Here is a 17,860-nt window from a genome sequence, read left to right as displayed (position 1 = left end):
TAATTTTGGTGGTGTGGTTCAATGATTTGGCTATGTTGGTGTTTGATGATGCTATATGGTTCATCAACAAGTTTTTTAGGTGGTTTGAATCATGTTTTGATTTGGTTTGGTCAGTGGGAATTTACAATTTTATCTCTTGGAGCCAGCCTATGATGTTTTGGTTTGTGCAAAACTATAGTAATTGGTTTGGGATGGATAGGAATGTGTGTCGAAATGGTGTCATGCTTCACACACCTCATTCTACCTTCTACATTGCCTTGAAGACTGTTTTTGGGTCAACTATTTATATCTTTACATGTTACATCTAATTAGGACAACCTAACTGATGTTATTTCAAGATTGTGAATGTTACATAAAGGATGAAATCATTTTGAGGAAAAAAAAATTGTATGTGGTGTGAGTGAGTGATACTGTGTAAGTGTGAAGGTGCATAAGCATAGTTGACCAGTAATGAAGGTAGTTTCAAATGTGTATTAATAGTGGAATGTAATGCGCATATTAGAGGATGTTGTTCTCAACACTTCAATCATATTGATACTTTATTCTCACATGCTTTGTATCTTGCCTTAAATAAGTGATCTTTAGTGTTCACAAGTCTCTATCATATCTTTCCTTAATATTGTACATCTAAGTAATGCAAGTCCCCTATATATTTCATCGAGGTTGTGCACCTTAGTCAAGTGGAAGTCCATATCAGGATTACTGAGCTTCCTTGCCTTGAGCCTAAAAAATTGGAACCTATTTTTGTATAGTGGGGTAATTCTCACTGTGGTTTTTCCCTCGTTGGATTTTCCACATAAAATCTTGGTGTTCATGTGTGATTGCTATTGTGTTTTCTAGTTATTTACTTCTACACATGTTGTAAATGGAATGAATGATAATTGATTGTTTAAGTTTTAATATATGCTTATTCACCTCGCCTAATAGCATCCAGAAGTGTTCAAAAATTGGTATCAGAGCGAGGTTCCCAAAGAAATAGTCTAATAACAAAGGTATATCTAGGATTTGAACACAATACTTGAATTTGAGAAAGATTTGGATGCAATGGAATATGAATGGGACATTAAAGTTGTAGTGGATATGGAAGGAGAATTGAGATATACTCTTATTGATCTAGATGAAAGTAGAAAAAAAAATAGTAAGTAGAAGTACACATTAGTTTTTTGAGAAAGAAAGTTGATGATGGAAAGAAGACCATTGATGATCTTCAAAAAAAACCACATATCAAATCCAGAGAATGTACCAAATTTGAAGAAGAAGTGGTCATGTTGAGGAAAGAGTTGAAAGAATCAAAATAACAAATTAACAAGAGCTTGAAGCTTAAAAGTGTCAGTGAAATACTTGATGTGATGATAAGTGATCATAACCAATCTAAAGATAAAGGTAGACTTGGTTTTGAGAAAGATGAATGTCCTAAGACTCCCAACAAAGATGATAAAAGGAAGGAAAAAGTCAAGGATGAATTGAAGAAGACTAATGAAGATCAAAATGGTTTCATTCTAGTTCAAAATAAGAAGAATTTTAGGAATCTGTAGCATCATAAATTGTAACTAGTCCAATTTACACCTCATGTTTGTGCTCCTACTTTAGCGTGCTCTATCTCCATCCCCTCTCTAGGTCTGTTTTGACCCTATTCTCTAACTTTGATTTCCTGAACAACATTTGGTCAACCCCACCTTGGAGGTCCTTCTCCTATTTCTCTTTGTATTGGTCTCTCTTAAACAAACCCCAATTTGAAATGGCGTAGGCCCTTTATCTCCCTGATGGCTTCTAATCCCTGTTTCTACACGTGACTATTGGAGGTTGGTCTAACCGGTAATTTACCTAGGGAACCCTATATAAAGGCATCCTATCAATTCATTTTAACCTAGAGAAGTAATAGAAGTATCCATACCTAATATTCATGCATTTGTGAAGCATTCATCATTAAGCATTTTCAAAGATTCAAGGCTGCATGTTGGAGAAAAGTTACATCAATCTTCATGCAAGCATGTGTGTGTGATTAGGATTTTTCATGTTCATGTGTTTGTCATGCCATTACATTCAACATTTGTGATTACATTCAAAGAACATTGCATCATCGCCAACAATTATAGATCTAAGGGATATCTCCTTAACATTTATTTTAGCATTTGCATTATTTCATTCAAGGTTAATTCCTAAATCGAGGTTTGACTTATGTGAACCCCTATCCACAACATCTTTCCCTCTTTTTCTATGTGCATGAAATAGGTGCACGAGTTATACAGGAATTTTGGCAGAGTCAACAATGACAAACAGGTTTAGCCTTTGATGGAGGAAAATTGGGAGGACCAGGGTGAATTTGTGCTACCTGTTCCCAAAAAATTAGTCCAAACTTTTGGGAACAGGTTCTGAATCTATTCTTTTTCCCAAATACAAGTCTATAGCTCTATGGGACAATTGTAGCATTTTGTATTAGTTAATTTACTTTAATTATCATTCATTTTGTCCTAATTTCACAACTACATTCCAAATTCAACTAGGAAAGAGGATAACCAATGATAACTAGTGAATCTAGTGAGAATCTCAACCCTTTCCTTAGCTGGATTGGGGCTAGATCTATTGGGATCAATCCTCTTTCCACTATTGTTTTGGTTAATTTGGGATTTCTAGTGGTTTTATTATCTTAATTGACCCCAATTCCAAATTACACCATTGCAAAAGCCTCCTCCAGCTCAAACCGAGTATTTGTCATCTTTTAATGGTAATTATTTTTCATGCAATAAGTTTGGACATAGAGCTAGTGAATGTACAAGTGAGATTAGATCTCAATCATCTAATGGTCAATGCTACTCTTGAAATAAGTTTAGAGATAAGGAAAATGAGTACAGAAGTAGGATGGTGTGGCATGGAGATGTGAATACAAAATATTGTATAAATGTTTAGTCATTCATTGGCTATTTCTATGCTTGCAACAAATTTGGGCACAAGGTTATTGAGTGCAGATGCTTCATTTGGAAACTAGATAAAAGACATTGTTTGAGGAGGAGAACTGATTGAATACCTTATGAATCCCCCTTACAGTTTGGATGTTGATTTTTTTTCATAATGGCTGAGGTTATGAAGGCATTTCCAAAGCATTCTGGATGTTTGTGGTGGTCCACAGAGGTGTTTGAGATTTCTAGCAAAACAAAGTATCAACTTTTTATGTAATAGTAAAATGCATTTATGTCAAAAATCCTTAAGTAGGTGGATGCAATAGATTGATTGGCCTTTTGAATTCATTTTCATCACTTGTGTTCTTTTGAATTCGAGAGCTATTCAGTGTAGAAGAGATTTTTGGTGTGGCAATGTGATTCAAGGCTTTTTCTACAAACCCTAGATTATTAGTTTCAGTTTGTGTTGTGTGATATGGCTATGTCGATTGTTGTTGATCTGTATTTGAAGATAGAACCAATATTAATCCTTATCCATATGTGGCCATGGTAAGAGACAATGAAGGAGATTTTTCAAGGGTCCTGATATAGACGTAGTTTACATTAAAGATATTAGGGCTTATATCCATGCACCCTTAACAGAGGCAAGCCATGCAAAGTTTAATGATTTGTGGAAGTAGTTATTAGAGGATGATATGATGGCATTCAAGCCCCAATACAAGCATATTTTGGAGTTTGGTTTGGACATTTGGAAATAATTCCCTGACTTCAACTATGAGAATGCATGGATACATATTATTTTGAGTTGAATTCATGGTGATGTGATAATTGTTGACTGGCCTCATAGAATGATGAAGGATTTCATTAGGGCCTTGATTAGATTGTGCTTCTATAGCACTATCCTAGTGATGAAGACGGTGAAAAATGACATAATAGCATAGTTGTCTGGTTCAGTATCTAATAAGAGATCTATGAAAGTGGAATATATAGTTGATATGGGTGTCAAGTATGTTACCAAGGGAGTGACATATATGATATACTTTTAGATTTGGTAGGGGTCTACTACTGCGACCATAATCTATGTAGAATATCAGATGGTGGTTTAGGGTGAGAGGTTTGATTTCTATGAACTTTTAAGATTGCAATTGCTAGGTAGCCTTGAGAAGACCAAGAGATAATTTAAGCATCTATTCAAGTTTCAGTCTCTAATCATATTTTTGTCTTTCATGTTTATGAATGAACTTCCATTCATAAGGAATAAGGTGTGGGACAACATTTTTCCTATTCGAGTGCAAATAAAACATCATTGTAGCATCGTAAATTGTACACCCTTGCTAGGGTGGTGCAATTCCATGCTTGGTTTAGCACCCGCCTTAGTGTGTTTTGCATCTTGCATTTCTATTTCCCTTTAAGAATTTAATTAATTAATTTAATTCTAGATCTAAAGTCACATTTATTCGCTCCCCAAATCATAAAATTGTGCCCTTTACCCAAGTATGCCCCTTTTTATTTTATTCCTCCAATAAATCATTAAATCATAAACCCTAATTATGTCCTATTTCAACTTTTAAGGTCCAATTTCATATATAAAAATATCTAGGAATCAACTATAACTTTGGGATTTGCTCTAATATCATCATATCTAACGGCCCTAAAAATTTGGTGAGGAGTTGGTCGGACCAGGTGCAAAGTGCACCTTATCCCCCACATTTTTCTTGAAATTTTAGGAGCATAATTATATGATATTATAATGCTTAACCCCAAAATATTGTTGGGAAATTCAAATTCTAGGTTAGACTAAAGATGAAATTAAGATCTAGGGTTTCATACATAAGAGCTCTCTTTCTTCATTTGAAGGTCTAAGGAATTGTATTTGGGAAAATATTTTGGAGCGATTACACGGAGCCTTCTATGTAGAGAAAGAGAAGATCTTTTGAAGTCTTCAACAATATTCAACAACATTCATCATGCATTCACCAAGAATTCATCATCAATTAGGAGCCTTGAAGACATTAAAGAATAATAGGAGATCACCGACTGACGATTGGCTTGTACCCCTCCCTTAGGGGTTGGGTATGATTTCATGTTGTTTTCATGTCTTTGCATGGGCTTCATTACATCAATTTACATATTTACATTTATTCTTTAGATCACTTTGCATCATTGATCTAGAGCATTTACTTTGTCAATTATAAGTATTTAGGGTTTACTCTTTAGGGTTGCTTTAGATTGTTTGCATTCATCCTAGGATCTTGCACACACACAAAATTCTTGCACGCACTATTTTATTATACAAATTGGCTATTTGTTGAGGTGGAAATCACCGAAATAGGGGTTTGAATGAGGCAAAACCCTATATAGCCACCTGAACCCCCTCTTTTCAGTTGCAGGTATAGGTACCCGGAGGAATTTCAGGTCAATAGTAGACATAGGGACTATATTAAACCCTCAGAATTCCCTGAATCCATCAAGAACATGGGCATGGTGCTCTGGTCCCCCTCAATTTCAGTGGTTTTTAGCAAGTTGCCTCAAAACCTTTAGATTGCAATCCTTCAGTTGCAACTCTCTATCAAATCATCATGGACAGGGGTGTGGAACCCTGGTCCTGGTTAGTTTGGCTCATTTTTTAACATCAGGTACACACTTAAATTCCTCCCCCTTCTCTGCTTTCAGTATCTTAGTTTTAGATCTGTAAGTTTTTTCAATTCAAGTTCATATATGCTTCATTGTTCATCTCCTAGTCTAGTTGAACAATCTTTCACATCTTATCTTCATATAGACCAAGAGGAATAGAAACCCTAGGACATCATCCTTTTCTCTCTCTTTCTCACAAGAAGTAGCCAAAGTGAGCTATCTCCCTAGGCTCTTTCGTATTCCCAATGTGTTGGCAAAAGTGGGATTAGGTCCTAGTCACCCGGTCTCACTTTTTTCCCTCCACATTTTTATGAGCCTGACGTGAATCCAATCTTCTTTAATTTTGATTTATGTTCTCAAATCTGAGTGTTTTTGCTATTTCAAATTCGAACTTACACTTACAAGTTTCAAATCCTTGCAAATTTAAAACATTTAGAGGTTAATTTTGTTAAAACCCTAATTTTTCAATTCAAAATTGAACTTGTGGATAGCTTAGTTTGGATCACTAATTTCAAATCTAATTTAGGAACACATTTCACTCATATATTTCATTTTCTAAATCAACATTTAGAGTGCTTGCATTCGTTAAAATTGAACATTTCCTTCTATTTTGCATATGTTATCATTTGAAAGAGGAAAATTGTTGTCATGATGCATTCATTTCATAAATGTGATAATGGGTTAGCTTCCCTTGCTTCAATTTTTCCATCTCTTAAAGAGACTCCTCCTATATATGACAATATTTTAGTGCCTAAAAGAGTTGTTACCAACCCCTTTAAAACTCTCCCATGCTCTATGGATGAATATTTGAAGAGTGATCTTGACAATTCTCCTAAAATGTGCCCTTCCCATCTAGCTATCTTAGAGGAAGAGGATGATATCATAAAAACTTTTCTTAGTGTTACTTTACCTTCTTTACATGATGTCTCTCTAAGTGAAAGGGTACTGATGGACATTGAATTATCTTCTCCTAAATTTGGTCTGACCAATGGGGGCATGTTAGTGCAACAAGAGGTTATGGGCACTTCTTTCAAAGATCTCCTTCCTAAGCATGAATCTTTGGAGAAAGATGTTCATCTCCCTCCTAAAGAATACTCTCCTCATGAGGATCATTCTATGCAAGAAGATGGTATTGTCCCTACTTTAATTGCCACTTATATTTTAAAGTACACTTATATTTTAAAGTACTAGAGATTTTAAAGTACACTTATATTTTAATTGCCTTGAGGCCAAAACCGGCACTAATCAATGATGTCGGAAAGTGTCACATAGCATTGGTGAGAAGAGACCATAACAGGTAAATAGGGAAAGCGACCGATCTCTCCACCGGAAACCATGTCTGGGGGTAAAGCAACTATCGGGGAGCAAAGCAACAAATTGCTCCAAAACCAACAATTGTAGAATGAACTGGAGAGCGCACAACCATCAATAGCCCCAACTGGAGCGTGACCCCCTAAATGGAGAGCGAGGATAACATGTTAACCGATGGAACCAATGCCACATCACCAACCTATTGAAATGTGGTGACTGATCAACAAAGTACTGTACACTCAGCAAAGAAATTTTTTTTTGCCATTTTTGTGTTGATGAAAACTGACATTGTAATAAAACCCTAAAAAGACCAACTTTGTTTGTTGCCCTAAAAATGCATGTTATAAGCGGCTGGGATGCTTAAGGCATTGCAATGTTGATGTACTATTTTTGCTGGATAATAAGAAAGATTGGACGACTGTGTATGGTGGACGTAACCCATTTTGGGTGAACCACATTAAATCTCTGTGTTATCTATGTCCTATTTTATTTCTTTATCTTTTGTATTTAAATCTGCATATAATTGTTAGTTCATATTTGCTTCGGATCTGCTTGAAACCCTAACATTTGGTATCAGAGCGAGGTTTTCTATAAATTGGAAGGACTTTTAGATTTGAGTGGAAGCAATGGAGGATTCCAAATTCAAGGTCGAAAAGTTTAACGGCCAGAATTATCAGTTATGGAAAATGCAGATGGAGGATTACCTGTATCAAAAGGATTTGTGGCGGCCATTAGAAGGAAAGGCAAAAAAAGCGACCACAATGTCAGATGAAGAATGAAACATTTTAGATAGAAAGGCACTGGGATCCATTTGATTGTGCCTTGCACCATCTGTAGCTTTCAATATAACAGAAGCAAAAACGATTGTAGATTTGATGGCATTGGCTAAGCTGTATGAGAAACTCTCAGCTTCGAATAAGGTATTTCTTATGAAGCGTTTGTTTAATTTGAAAATGAGTGAGGGAGGATCTGTAGCGGAGCACTTAAATGAATTTAATACAATTACCAGTCGATTGTCTTCGGTAAAAATTACCTTTGCAGAAGAGGTTAGGGCTCTCTTGATTTTATGTTCTTTGTCAGAAAGATGGAATAGCTTAGTTATGGCTATAAGGAACTCTGTCTCTGGTAAAAATACTTTGGTATTCGATGATATTGTTGGTGTTATCCTAAGTGAGGAAATGCGAAGGAAAAGCACAGGTGAGACTCCAACATCATCGGGTAGTGTTTTTAATGTGGATAACAAAGGAAGATCAAAGGAAAGAGGAAAAGGCCCTTGGAATGAGAAGTCACGAGGGAAGTCAAAGAAAGGACGCTCTCAATCTAGAGGAAAGAAAGATTACTGGTACTGCAGAAAGCCTGGTCATCTAAAGAAAGACTGTTGGTCTCGGAAAATCAAAGGAGGAGACAAAAATAAAAATGACAGTAAGGAAACTAATATTGCAAGTAATACTTTACAAGATGCTTTAATCTTATGTTTGGATAATGTTAATGATTCCTGGGTAATTAATTCTGGGGCTTCATTTCATGGTACACCCCATAGAAAATATTTTCTAGATTATGTTCAAGGTGATTTTGGATAGGTATATTTGGGTGATGATGAGCCCTGTCAAATTGTTGGAAAAGGAAAGATAAAGATCAAGTTGCAGAATGGTAATGATTAGTTTCTGCAGGATGTAAGACATGTTCCTAACTTAAGAAGAAATTTAATTTCTGCAGGGCAACTAGGTAGTGAAGGTTGCATAGTTACCTTCTCAGACAATACCTGGAAGGTCAGTAAAGGATCATTAGTAGTAGCTAAAGCTGCGAAGGTAGGCACAATATATTTGTGTACTGGTAACACTTACTCTACCTTAGCTGCTACAGATAAAGTTACTGTAGGGACAACAACAATAGATGTTGCAATAATAGATTCGATAATGTGGCACCATAGGCTTGGGCACTGTAAAGCGGAAAAATCGAACCCTAATCGTTCTCCCCTCCCCAACTCCAAGGAGAGAGAAGGGAGAGCCACTAGGGTTGATGGTTTTCACTTAGGGGAGACTTTACATTCAAAAGAGGGGTTGAAACCCACAAGATCCAATCCCACACAATGCAAGATTGGATTCTAAATGAGTTTCAAGGGTTAAGACATCAAGGATACCCTCTTTTGTAAAGAATGTAGATAGAAAGATTGAACTAGGAATGCATGTAAAGCAAGAAAGATTCGCTTATAAACAGAGATAGGGATATGGGATGAAGCTGCGGACCTGGAATTAGAAGTAAAATGTCGAGACGGTGCTGTTCTGCAAATTTGAGCGAAAGTTGACGGGATGATGGCGCCCAGCGTGCACACGGTCCTCCGAAAAATCCGCGAAACGAAGGGGGATCTGTTCGTCTCTGCACAAGGATTCCATATCTTCAATTACAGCCGCGTACCTGCAACTTTGTTGTAAGAATGTTTGTATTCTTACATGCGAAGGTGTAATGTATGTAGTATGTTGTATGTTGTATGTGATCTCCTCTTCAATGGTTGAATCCTTGTCTTGAATGCAACACTTAGCCTTGAATGGAGATTTAGAATGCTCAATTGCTTGAAGGAATGCTTGAATGCTTGAATGCTTGAATGCTTGAATATCGTTTTCGCCTTTTTTTCCATCTACCAAAATGGGAGAGGAAATGTAGTTTATATACTTGTCGATTAGGGTTGATAGACTGATTTTCCCGACCTTAGGCCGACCAGGAAACATTATTTTCCAATTTGCAAACTTAAAGACCCGGTGCCCAAAAGAGACTGGGCCCAAAATAGGGCCAGGGACCAGGGCGCTGGGCGCCATGGTCTTGGGGGACCAGGGCGCTGGGCGCCCTAGTCCTGAAGGACCAGGGCACTGGGCGCCATGGTCCCACCTCCCGGGACAGCAGGGTGCAAGGAGGATCAGGCCAGGGTGCTGAAAAATGCAGTTTTTGGTGTTATAGACAGGTTTCGGGGTCTCCATTCAGGTTTAGTGTTGCGCCGCCATCGTGAAGACCCAAATGCAGTCGAAATTGCAAGTGTCACAATTTTAGGACGCTACATTTAGCCCCCACTTTAGCGGGAGTATAAGCGTACGCTCATACTTCCGGTAAAGTACAAGGAAACAACATTGAAAGACTTTCACCACGTCAAGGAGGCAAGATACACCAAGCCCCCAGTGGACTAAGGATCTTACAACTTCGATTGACAAAGTAAAAGGGAAGATCACGAGGGAGAACCATGACTTTCAGTAGTAAGGTTCCCTCACTATGAGTCATGCAAGAAAGATATCAAAAATTTTCAAGGCAAAGCTAAATTTGTCAAGAAATTTTCAAGTATCTTGAAAAGATATGAACGGGATATATGCCCCCCTACGTTAAAGAAATTGCACACGCCTCACCGGGGGTGATTTCTTTAAGGTAGTGATACATATAAGAAATGAGAAAGGAGCACGTTATCACAAGGATTTAGCCCCCAAGTGTGAGATAAGCCCAAGGATAATAGACACAAAACACAAAGCACAAGGTGACTTCTCTTTCCTCGAGGTCAGTATGCTGTATGATAATTCATGTATATCATATGTATGTATGCATAATTTTTCTTCATTCCCCAATCAAGGAAGGTCACCTAAAAGAAGGGAACACATGTGTCTTTTGAGTCAACATGAGAGAGACCAAAAGAGATCTCAATGTTTTGCATCGTCCTCAAGTAGACAACACTAAGGACAACAAATAGAAGAATGAGAATAACACATAGAAGAAGTGACAAAAGAGAGGAGGAGAGAGTCTGGTATGCTAATGAACTAGTCTAGCACGTCATCTACCCCCCGATCTTGCTGATCAATATTTTGGGAAGGTAGGAAACACGCTAGAGGAGGAACATCCAACACAGCAGATGGAGCTATTGCAAGATCCAAACAAGGGCTATGTTCATATCCCAAGCCATGGTGTTCTTGTCTAGGAGCTAGGATAAGTGCTTTAGAAAATTTGTTAGATAAATGGTTATCAACATCAACATGTTCATATTCACTATCAGAATGAATAGGAGTAACATTTTCATCTATATCATCATCAAGATTTATAAAAATAGGATCTTTAACTCGCACAGGATCAAGACCATCATGCATCTTATGTTTAGGAGATTTCGGCTCAATCGTCGGCTGAGGAGAAAATGGAATAATATTAGCTAAAGGTGTTTTTGGGGATTGCGAAGTTTGAAAAGTAGCTGCCTGAGCTCTAAGACGACGCTTTCATCGGCATTCACGTGCAGAACGATTTCGTCTAGTCTTAGTAGGAAGTTGAGGAGATTGAGGAGGAGGAATATTCTCATCCTTATCACTTGGGTGTTTAGGTTGTGGTCTCTTAGGTTGAACAATAGGAGAAGAGGAAGGTCTCTTCTCTCCATAAGAGTAAGGAGGAGGAACTGCTCCATATAAGGGAGGAATATTTGGTTTAGGAAGGAGACCAAGTCCATCATGACGAGGAGGTATAGGTCTACTTTTAGGAAGTTTATTAGTCATAGGCATAGTCACATCCATAGGGATGGGTTGGGAATCTTCTTGAGGAAAGACATTAGTTTTATCTTTCAAAGGAAGAACTTCCTTCTCAAGAATGATAGGAATGTCAAGTTTGGGTGTTCTAGGTTCACTTAGAGATAGGATCATATCTTTCTTCCACTTTTGATAAGATTTGAAAAGATGATCACTTCGCGGAGGAAGAGATTGGAATTGTTTAGGCCAAAAGTAATCAATAGGAACGCTAGAGGTTCTTTCAGCTGGTTTAAAGAGACTATGATTGATAGTAACAACTTCACCATTATGGGGAAATTTGAAACACTTGTGAATAGGAGAAGCAATAGCTTTCATGGAAGATAGCCAAGGATAGCCTAGCTTCACACGAAATTGTTCGGATGATGGAATAATAGCAAAGTTTACATCAAGGGATTTGTTATGGACTTCAATAGGTAATGTAATAGAACCAATTGCAGGAGAAGAAAATGCATCAAATAATTTCACAACCACATTTGTTTCATCATAGATCACTTGATTCAATTGCAAAGTAAAAAGAAATTCTTCAGTAATGATATTAACCGTACAAGAAGGATCAATAAGCACTCCACGGCAAGGTGTATTCTTGACTTTTGCAACTATATATAAAGGACCATCAGGTGCCCTGATAGTTTCACTAGAATCAAAGGTGATGGAAAGTTCTTTAGGGATTTTCTGCTGCTCTACAAAGTTAATCACATTCGGAGTCATAGACACAAGATCATCAGGTGAGACAGAGGAATCAATAGTATCAATCGCATTAGAGGTATGAGAAGGCAATGGATCAGTAAAAATCTAAAGATTTTGGTTAGGAGGAGCTACAGATGTGTTGCCTTTATCATTCACACCAGAAACAGAGATAGTATTATTATCAATCAAATCTTGAATTTTACCCTTTAAAGCAAAACATTTTTCAGTATCATGCCCAGGATGATGATGAAATTGACAAAAAGATTTGTTATCAAAATAGGGTGAGTTAATCTTTGCAGGATCTATTTGCTTTATAGGAGGAAGAGTAAGCACATTTTGTTCCAATAACTTATTCATAATACTATGCAATGATTCATTCAAAGGAGTGAACTTTCTTTCTTTCTTGAAAAACTTAGAAATAGGAGGCACACCTGATGCTGCATTCACATTGTTGTTGATGATGTTTTCATTGAATTTAATGGACTCTCTGTTCGGTTTAAACTTCCCAAATGGTTGTTGACTACTATCACCCTTATCACTCGGAGCCATAGGATTTGCTTGTTCCATTTGACTCACAGTCAGTTGATAATTGTGAAGAGTTGCACACAACTGTTGGAAAGAAGTAAACTCAGAAAACAAGAGTTTTTCTCTAATGTCTTTTTGTAAATTAGAAATAAAGATTCTTTGAATATCATTGTCAAGCACTGGAAAAGAAATTTGAGCATACAAATCTACCAATAAAATCAGTCACTTTTTCTTTAACACCTTGTTTACAATGCATTAAATCAATCAAAGTAACTTTAGGACTTATATTGTTTTGAAATTGTTGAATAAAAGCATTTGCAAGTTGTTCGAAAGAAGTAATAGAATAGGAAGGCAACGAGCAATACCATTGTAGGGCTTTATCTCTTAATGTTCTAGTAAACAGTTTTGCAAGCAACCTTTGGTCATAAGCAAAATCAGTACATATTGTTTGAAAGGTCTTAACATGTGTTAAAGGATCACCCTTACCATTATAAAGCTCCAAATGTGGAATTTCAACATGTTTAGGGGGGATAGCTCGAACAATGTCAAGAGAAAGTGGGCTCGCAACATCAAATGTGGGCACACTAAACTTAGATTGATTCATAGAGGCAATTTGTTGTTGTAAAGAAGACACAATTTGTGCAAGATTGTTAATGGTCGCTTCAGTCGAAGAGTTCATATTAGACGTGTTAGATTGTGATGGAGGTGTTATGTTATTGAAAGAAGGTAGAGAGTAAGGTGGTGGGACACTATGATAGTTAGTCATAGGAGATGATTGGAAAGGAGGAACACTACAAGGAGGAATGGTAGGGTTAAATGAATTGCCCCCTTGTGTCATGTTTATTTGTGGAGATGTAATAGGGACACTCATTGAAGGAATGAATGAAGAAGACGGATTGAATGAAGGAAGAGGGTTGATTGAAGAAGAAGGATTGCCCCCATGACTAGTGATCATAGGAGGAATGTCTTGTATTGAAGTAGTCATTATGTTTGATGTAAAAGTAGGTATACTAGCAATAGGAGTTGTCAAAGGAATAGAATGATTAACTTGAGTAGGAGGTTGTGTATAACCTAAAGTTTCGGCACAACTCTTCATAGGCATCACATTCGAATCCACAATGTGTACAATACCACGCAAAATATCAATTCCATTCTTATCACTTTGAACCATACGTTTTAGACCCTCAATTAATGAAAGAGCTTCACTATCAGGGTATTCTTGAGACATCCATTGTCGAAAATCATCAGATTGGTTATTCAATTTTGAAAGTTGTTCTATAGAAACCTCTTGGAGAGCTTCTTCATCATTAAGAGGATTAGAGGAATTACCCATGTCCTCGTTAAAAAGGCCATTCAAATTAGGTTCCATCTCCTCGGTAATTACACCTTGGAAAGACTTAATTCTAAGGCTTCGTCTAACGGGAATAGTGTAAGTAGGGCTTATTGTTGTAAAACTCATGCACTAAAGAAAGAGAGAAGATTTTGAATTTTAGAGGTAGAAAATTTCAATAAAATCAGCCAATCTCCTAGATTTAAGTTGTTAAATGCAATCAGGACAATCTCCCAAAATTTTGGAAAAAATGTCTGGGACCGTGGCGAACGGAGTGCACACGGTCCTCGCAACTTTTTTCGAAATTTTCAGGGATGAAAGTTATGATGATTTTAAAGCTAATCTGAAAAAATTGAGTGATTTTACGATCTGTAGATAGGCCAAATTAAATTTGCAATCTCAAATTTGAACCCTACCAAGATTGTTGAAAAATGTAAAATTTGAATTTTGAAAAAGAGGGGGAAACTGAAATTTTGAATTTTATGATTTTAGAGGGAATGCTGAAAGCAATGCAAGTTTTGAAATTTAAAAGTTGACTCGATTTCATGCAAAATTCGAATTTGAAAGTGGAAATCAAAGTTGTTGCAATTAAACACTTAATTTCAATAGTCACAAATTGTAAAAATTTGAATAAAGCACTGGAATTTCGAATGAATGCCAACACACTTTTCAGATTTAGGACTGTAAGAAACACAATTTTGATATGAATTTCAATTTCAACAATTTTTGAATGATTATAAGCCTCTATCCAAGAAATCACTAGACCAACTTCAACTTTAATTTTGAAGATGTTAAAATTGATAAAATCAGCCAAAATTCTGGATTTTAGCAGAAAAATATAGTAAGATCTAGCTCCCGAAATTTCAAAAAAAATGTCGGGGACGATGGCGCTCGGGGTGCACACGGTCCTCGCAACTTTTTTTCAAATTTTCAAGGATGAAAGATATTGTGATTTTATTGCGGAATCCAAAGTTACAGCCGATTTGGAGGTGTTTTGATTAGTGAAATTATCAGTCAAAGGTTGAATCAAGAAGGTCTTAAAAATTAGGGTTTTGACATTTAACCACTTAATTTTCAGAATTAAAGCACAAATATGAATTGACAATTTGTAATAGAAGGATAGATCTGAAACAAGCATTAACAATTAAACATTTCACAAGTTTAATTACTAAAAACAAAATTTTAGGGTTTTTATGCAATCAACCTCTAAAATTTGCAAAAGATCAAACATGGAAATGTAATTAAGGAAGCAAATTTTTTAGATCTAACCATGAATAATCAGAATGAGGATGTTCACGTCGGGTTCACCAAAATGTAAAGCGGAAAAATCGAACCCTAATCGTTCTCCCCTCCCCAACTCCAAGGAGAGAGAAGGGAGAGCCACTAGGGTTGATGGTTTTCACTTAGGGGAGACTTTACATTCAAAAGAGGGGTTGAAACCCACAAGATCCAATCCCACACAATGCAAGATTGGATTCTAAATGAGTTTCAAGGGTTAAGACATCAAGGATACCCTCTTTTGTAAAGAATGTAGATAGAAAGATTGAACTAGGAATGCATGTAAAGCAAGAAAGATTCGCTTATAAACAGAGATAGGGATATGGGATGAAGCTGCGGACCTGGAATTAGCAGTAAAATGTCAAGACGGTGCTGTTCTGCAAATTTGAGCAAAAGTTGACGAGACGATGGCGCCCGGCGTGCACACGGTCCTCCGAAAAATCCACGAAACGAAGGGGGATCTGTTCGTCTCTGCACAAGGATTCCAGATCTTCAATTACAGCCACGTACCTGCAACCTTGTTGTAAGAATGTTTGTATTCTTACATGTGAAGGTGTAATGTATGTAGTATGTTGTATGTTGTATGTGATCTCCTCTTCAATGGTTGAATCCTTGTCTTGAATGCAACACTTAGCCTTGAATGGAGATTTAGAATGCTCAATTGCTTGAAGGAATGCTTGAATGCTTGAATGCTTGAATGCTTGAATATCGTTTTCGCCTTTTTTTCCATCTACCAAAATGGGAGAGGAAATGTAGTTTATATACTTGTCGATTAGGGTTGATAGACTGATTTTCCCGACCTTAGGCCGACCAGGAAACATTATTTTCCAATTTGCAAACTTAAAGACCCGATGCCCAAAAGAGACCGGGCCCAAAATAGGGCCAGGGACCAGGGGACTGGGCTCCCTAGTCCTGAAGGACCAGGGCGCTGGGCGCCATGGTCCCACCTCCCGGGACAGCAGGGTGCAAGGAGGATCAGGCCAGGGTGCTGAAAAATGCAGTTTTTGGTGTTATAGACAGGTTTCGGGGTCTCCATTCAAGTTCAGTGTTGCGCCGCCATCGTGAAGACCCAAATGCAGTCGAAATTGCAAGTGTCGCAATTTTAGGACACTACAGGCACATGAGTGAGAAAGGGATGAAAATCCTTCACTCCAAAAATCTATTGCTAGGACTAAAGAAGATTGATTTAGAGTTCAATGAAAACTGTGTCTATGGCAAACAAAAAAGAGTCAGATTTCTCAAGGTTGGGAAAGAGAAGAAGAGTGAGAAGTTAGAGCTTGTGCATTCAGATGTATGGGGACCGGCTCAGGTATCATCTCTTGGTGGCTCTTGTTATTACGTTATTTTTATTGATGACTCAACCAGAAAAACATGGGTATATTTCCTAAAGCAAAAAAAGAGCCTTGCCTAACAAATGGGTTTATCAACTAAAGGAGGAGGAAGGAGGTCAGAAAAGATATAAGGCCAGACTTGTGGCAAAAGGTTTTGCACAGAAAAAGGGTATAGATTATGATAAAAATATTTTCTCCAGTTGTAAAAATGACTTCAATTAGAACTATACTTAGTCTTGTGGCTGCAGATGATTTACATCTTGAACAATTAGATGTGAAAACAACTTTTCTCCATGGAGATTTGGAGGAGGAAATTTACATGTTGCAACCACAGGGATATGAGGTCAAAGGTATGGAGAACTTGGTGTGCAGGTTGAAGAAAAGTCTATATGGCCTAAAGCAAGCACCCCGATAATGGTATTTAAAATTTGATAGTATCATGGCTAAACACGGTTATCATAGATGTCATTATGATCATTGTATATATTTTAAGAGATTTGATAATGGCAATTATATTATCCTATTGCTTTATGTTGATGACATGCTTGTTGCTGGGTCTAACATGCAACATATAAATGATCTTAAACAAAAATTAGCCAGGTCATTTGCTATAAAGGATTTGGGTGTAGCTAAGCAAATTCTCGGTATGACGATTACATGGGATAGGAAAAATAGAACCTTGAATTTGTCCCAAAGTGAGTATATAAAGGTGTTGAAAAGATTTAACATGCAGGATGCAAAAGTAGTTAGTACACCTTTGGCTAGTCATTTCAAATTGACTAAGGAGATGTGCCCAAAGGCACAGGAAGAGGTTAATAAAATGTCTAACATCCCGTATTCATCAGCTGTTGGCAGTCTAATCTATGCAATGGTATGCACAAGGCCAGATATTGCACATGCAGTGGGAGTTGTGAGCAGGTTTATGAGTAATTTGGGTATGGAACATGGGAATGCTGTGAAATGGATTCTTCGGTATTTGAAAGGAACTACTACGAAGGCATTATGTTTCAAAGGATATAATGCTGCTTTGAGTGGATTTGTTGACTCTGATCTAGCGGGTGATATTGATTCACGGAGGAGTACTACAGGGTATGTTTTTACTATAGGGGGAATTGCAGTCAGTTGGATTTCTAGGCTGCAAAAGGTTGTTGCACTTTCAACCACTGAAGCTGAGTATGTTGCTGCTACAGAAGCCAGTAAGGAGATGATTTGGTTACAATGTTTTCTGGAGGAATTGGGTCAAACACAGGAGGATCTCCCATTGTATATTGATAGCCAGAGTGCCATTCATCTTGCGAAGAACTCTACTTTTCATTCAAGGATAAAGCA

At 37.2% G+C, this 17,860-nt stretch overlaps 1 protein-coding gene across 1 annotated transcript in view; it reads right to left on the bottom strand.

Moving 5' to 3' along the window:
* Window positions 1–17,860, bottom strand: part of LOC131076953 (cytochrome P450 734A1-like) — a 33,794-nt gene that overhangs the window by 10,741 nt on the left and 5,193 nt on the right. The gene's annotated exons all lie outside the window — the stretch shown is intronic.

Source organism: Cryptomeria japonica, chromosome 10, assembly GCF_030272615.1.
Source record: "Cryptomeria japonica chromosome 10, Sugi_1.0, whole genome shotgun sequence".
Classification (NCBI taxonomy): Eukaryota; Viridiplantae; Streptophyta; class Pinopsida; order Cupressales; family Cupressaceae; genus Cryptomeria; species Cryptomeria japonica.
Note: the sequence above shows the minus strand (reverse complement) of the source record. Positions and strands in the feature narration are given on the sequence as shown.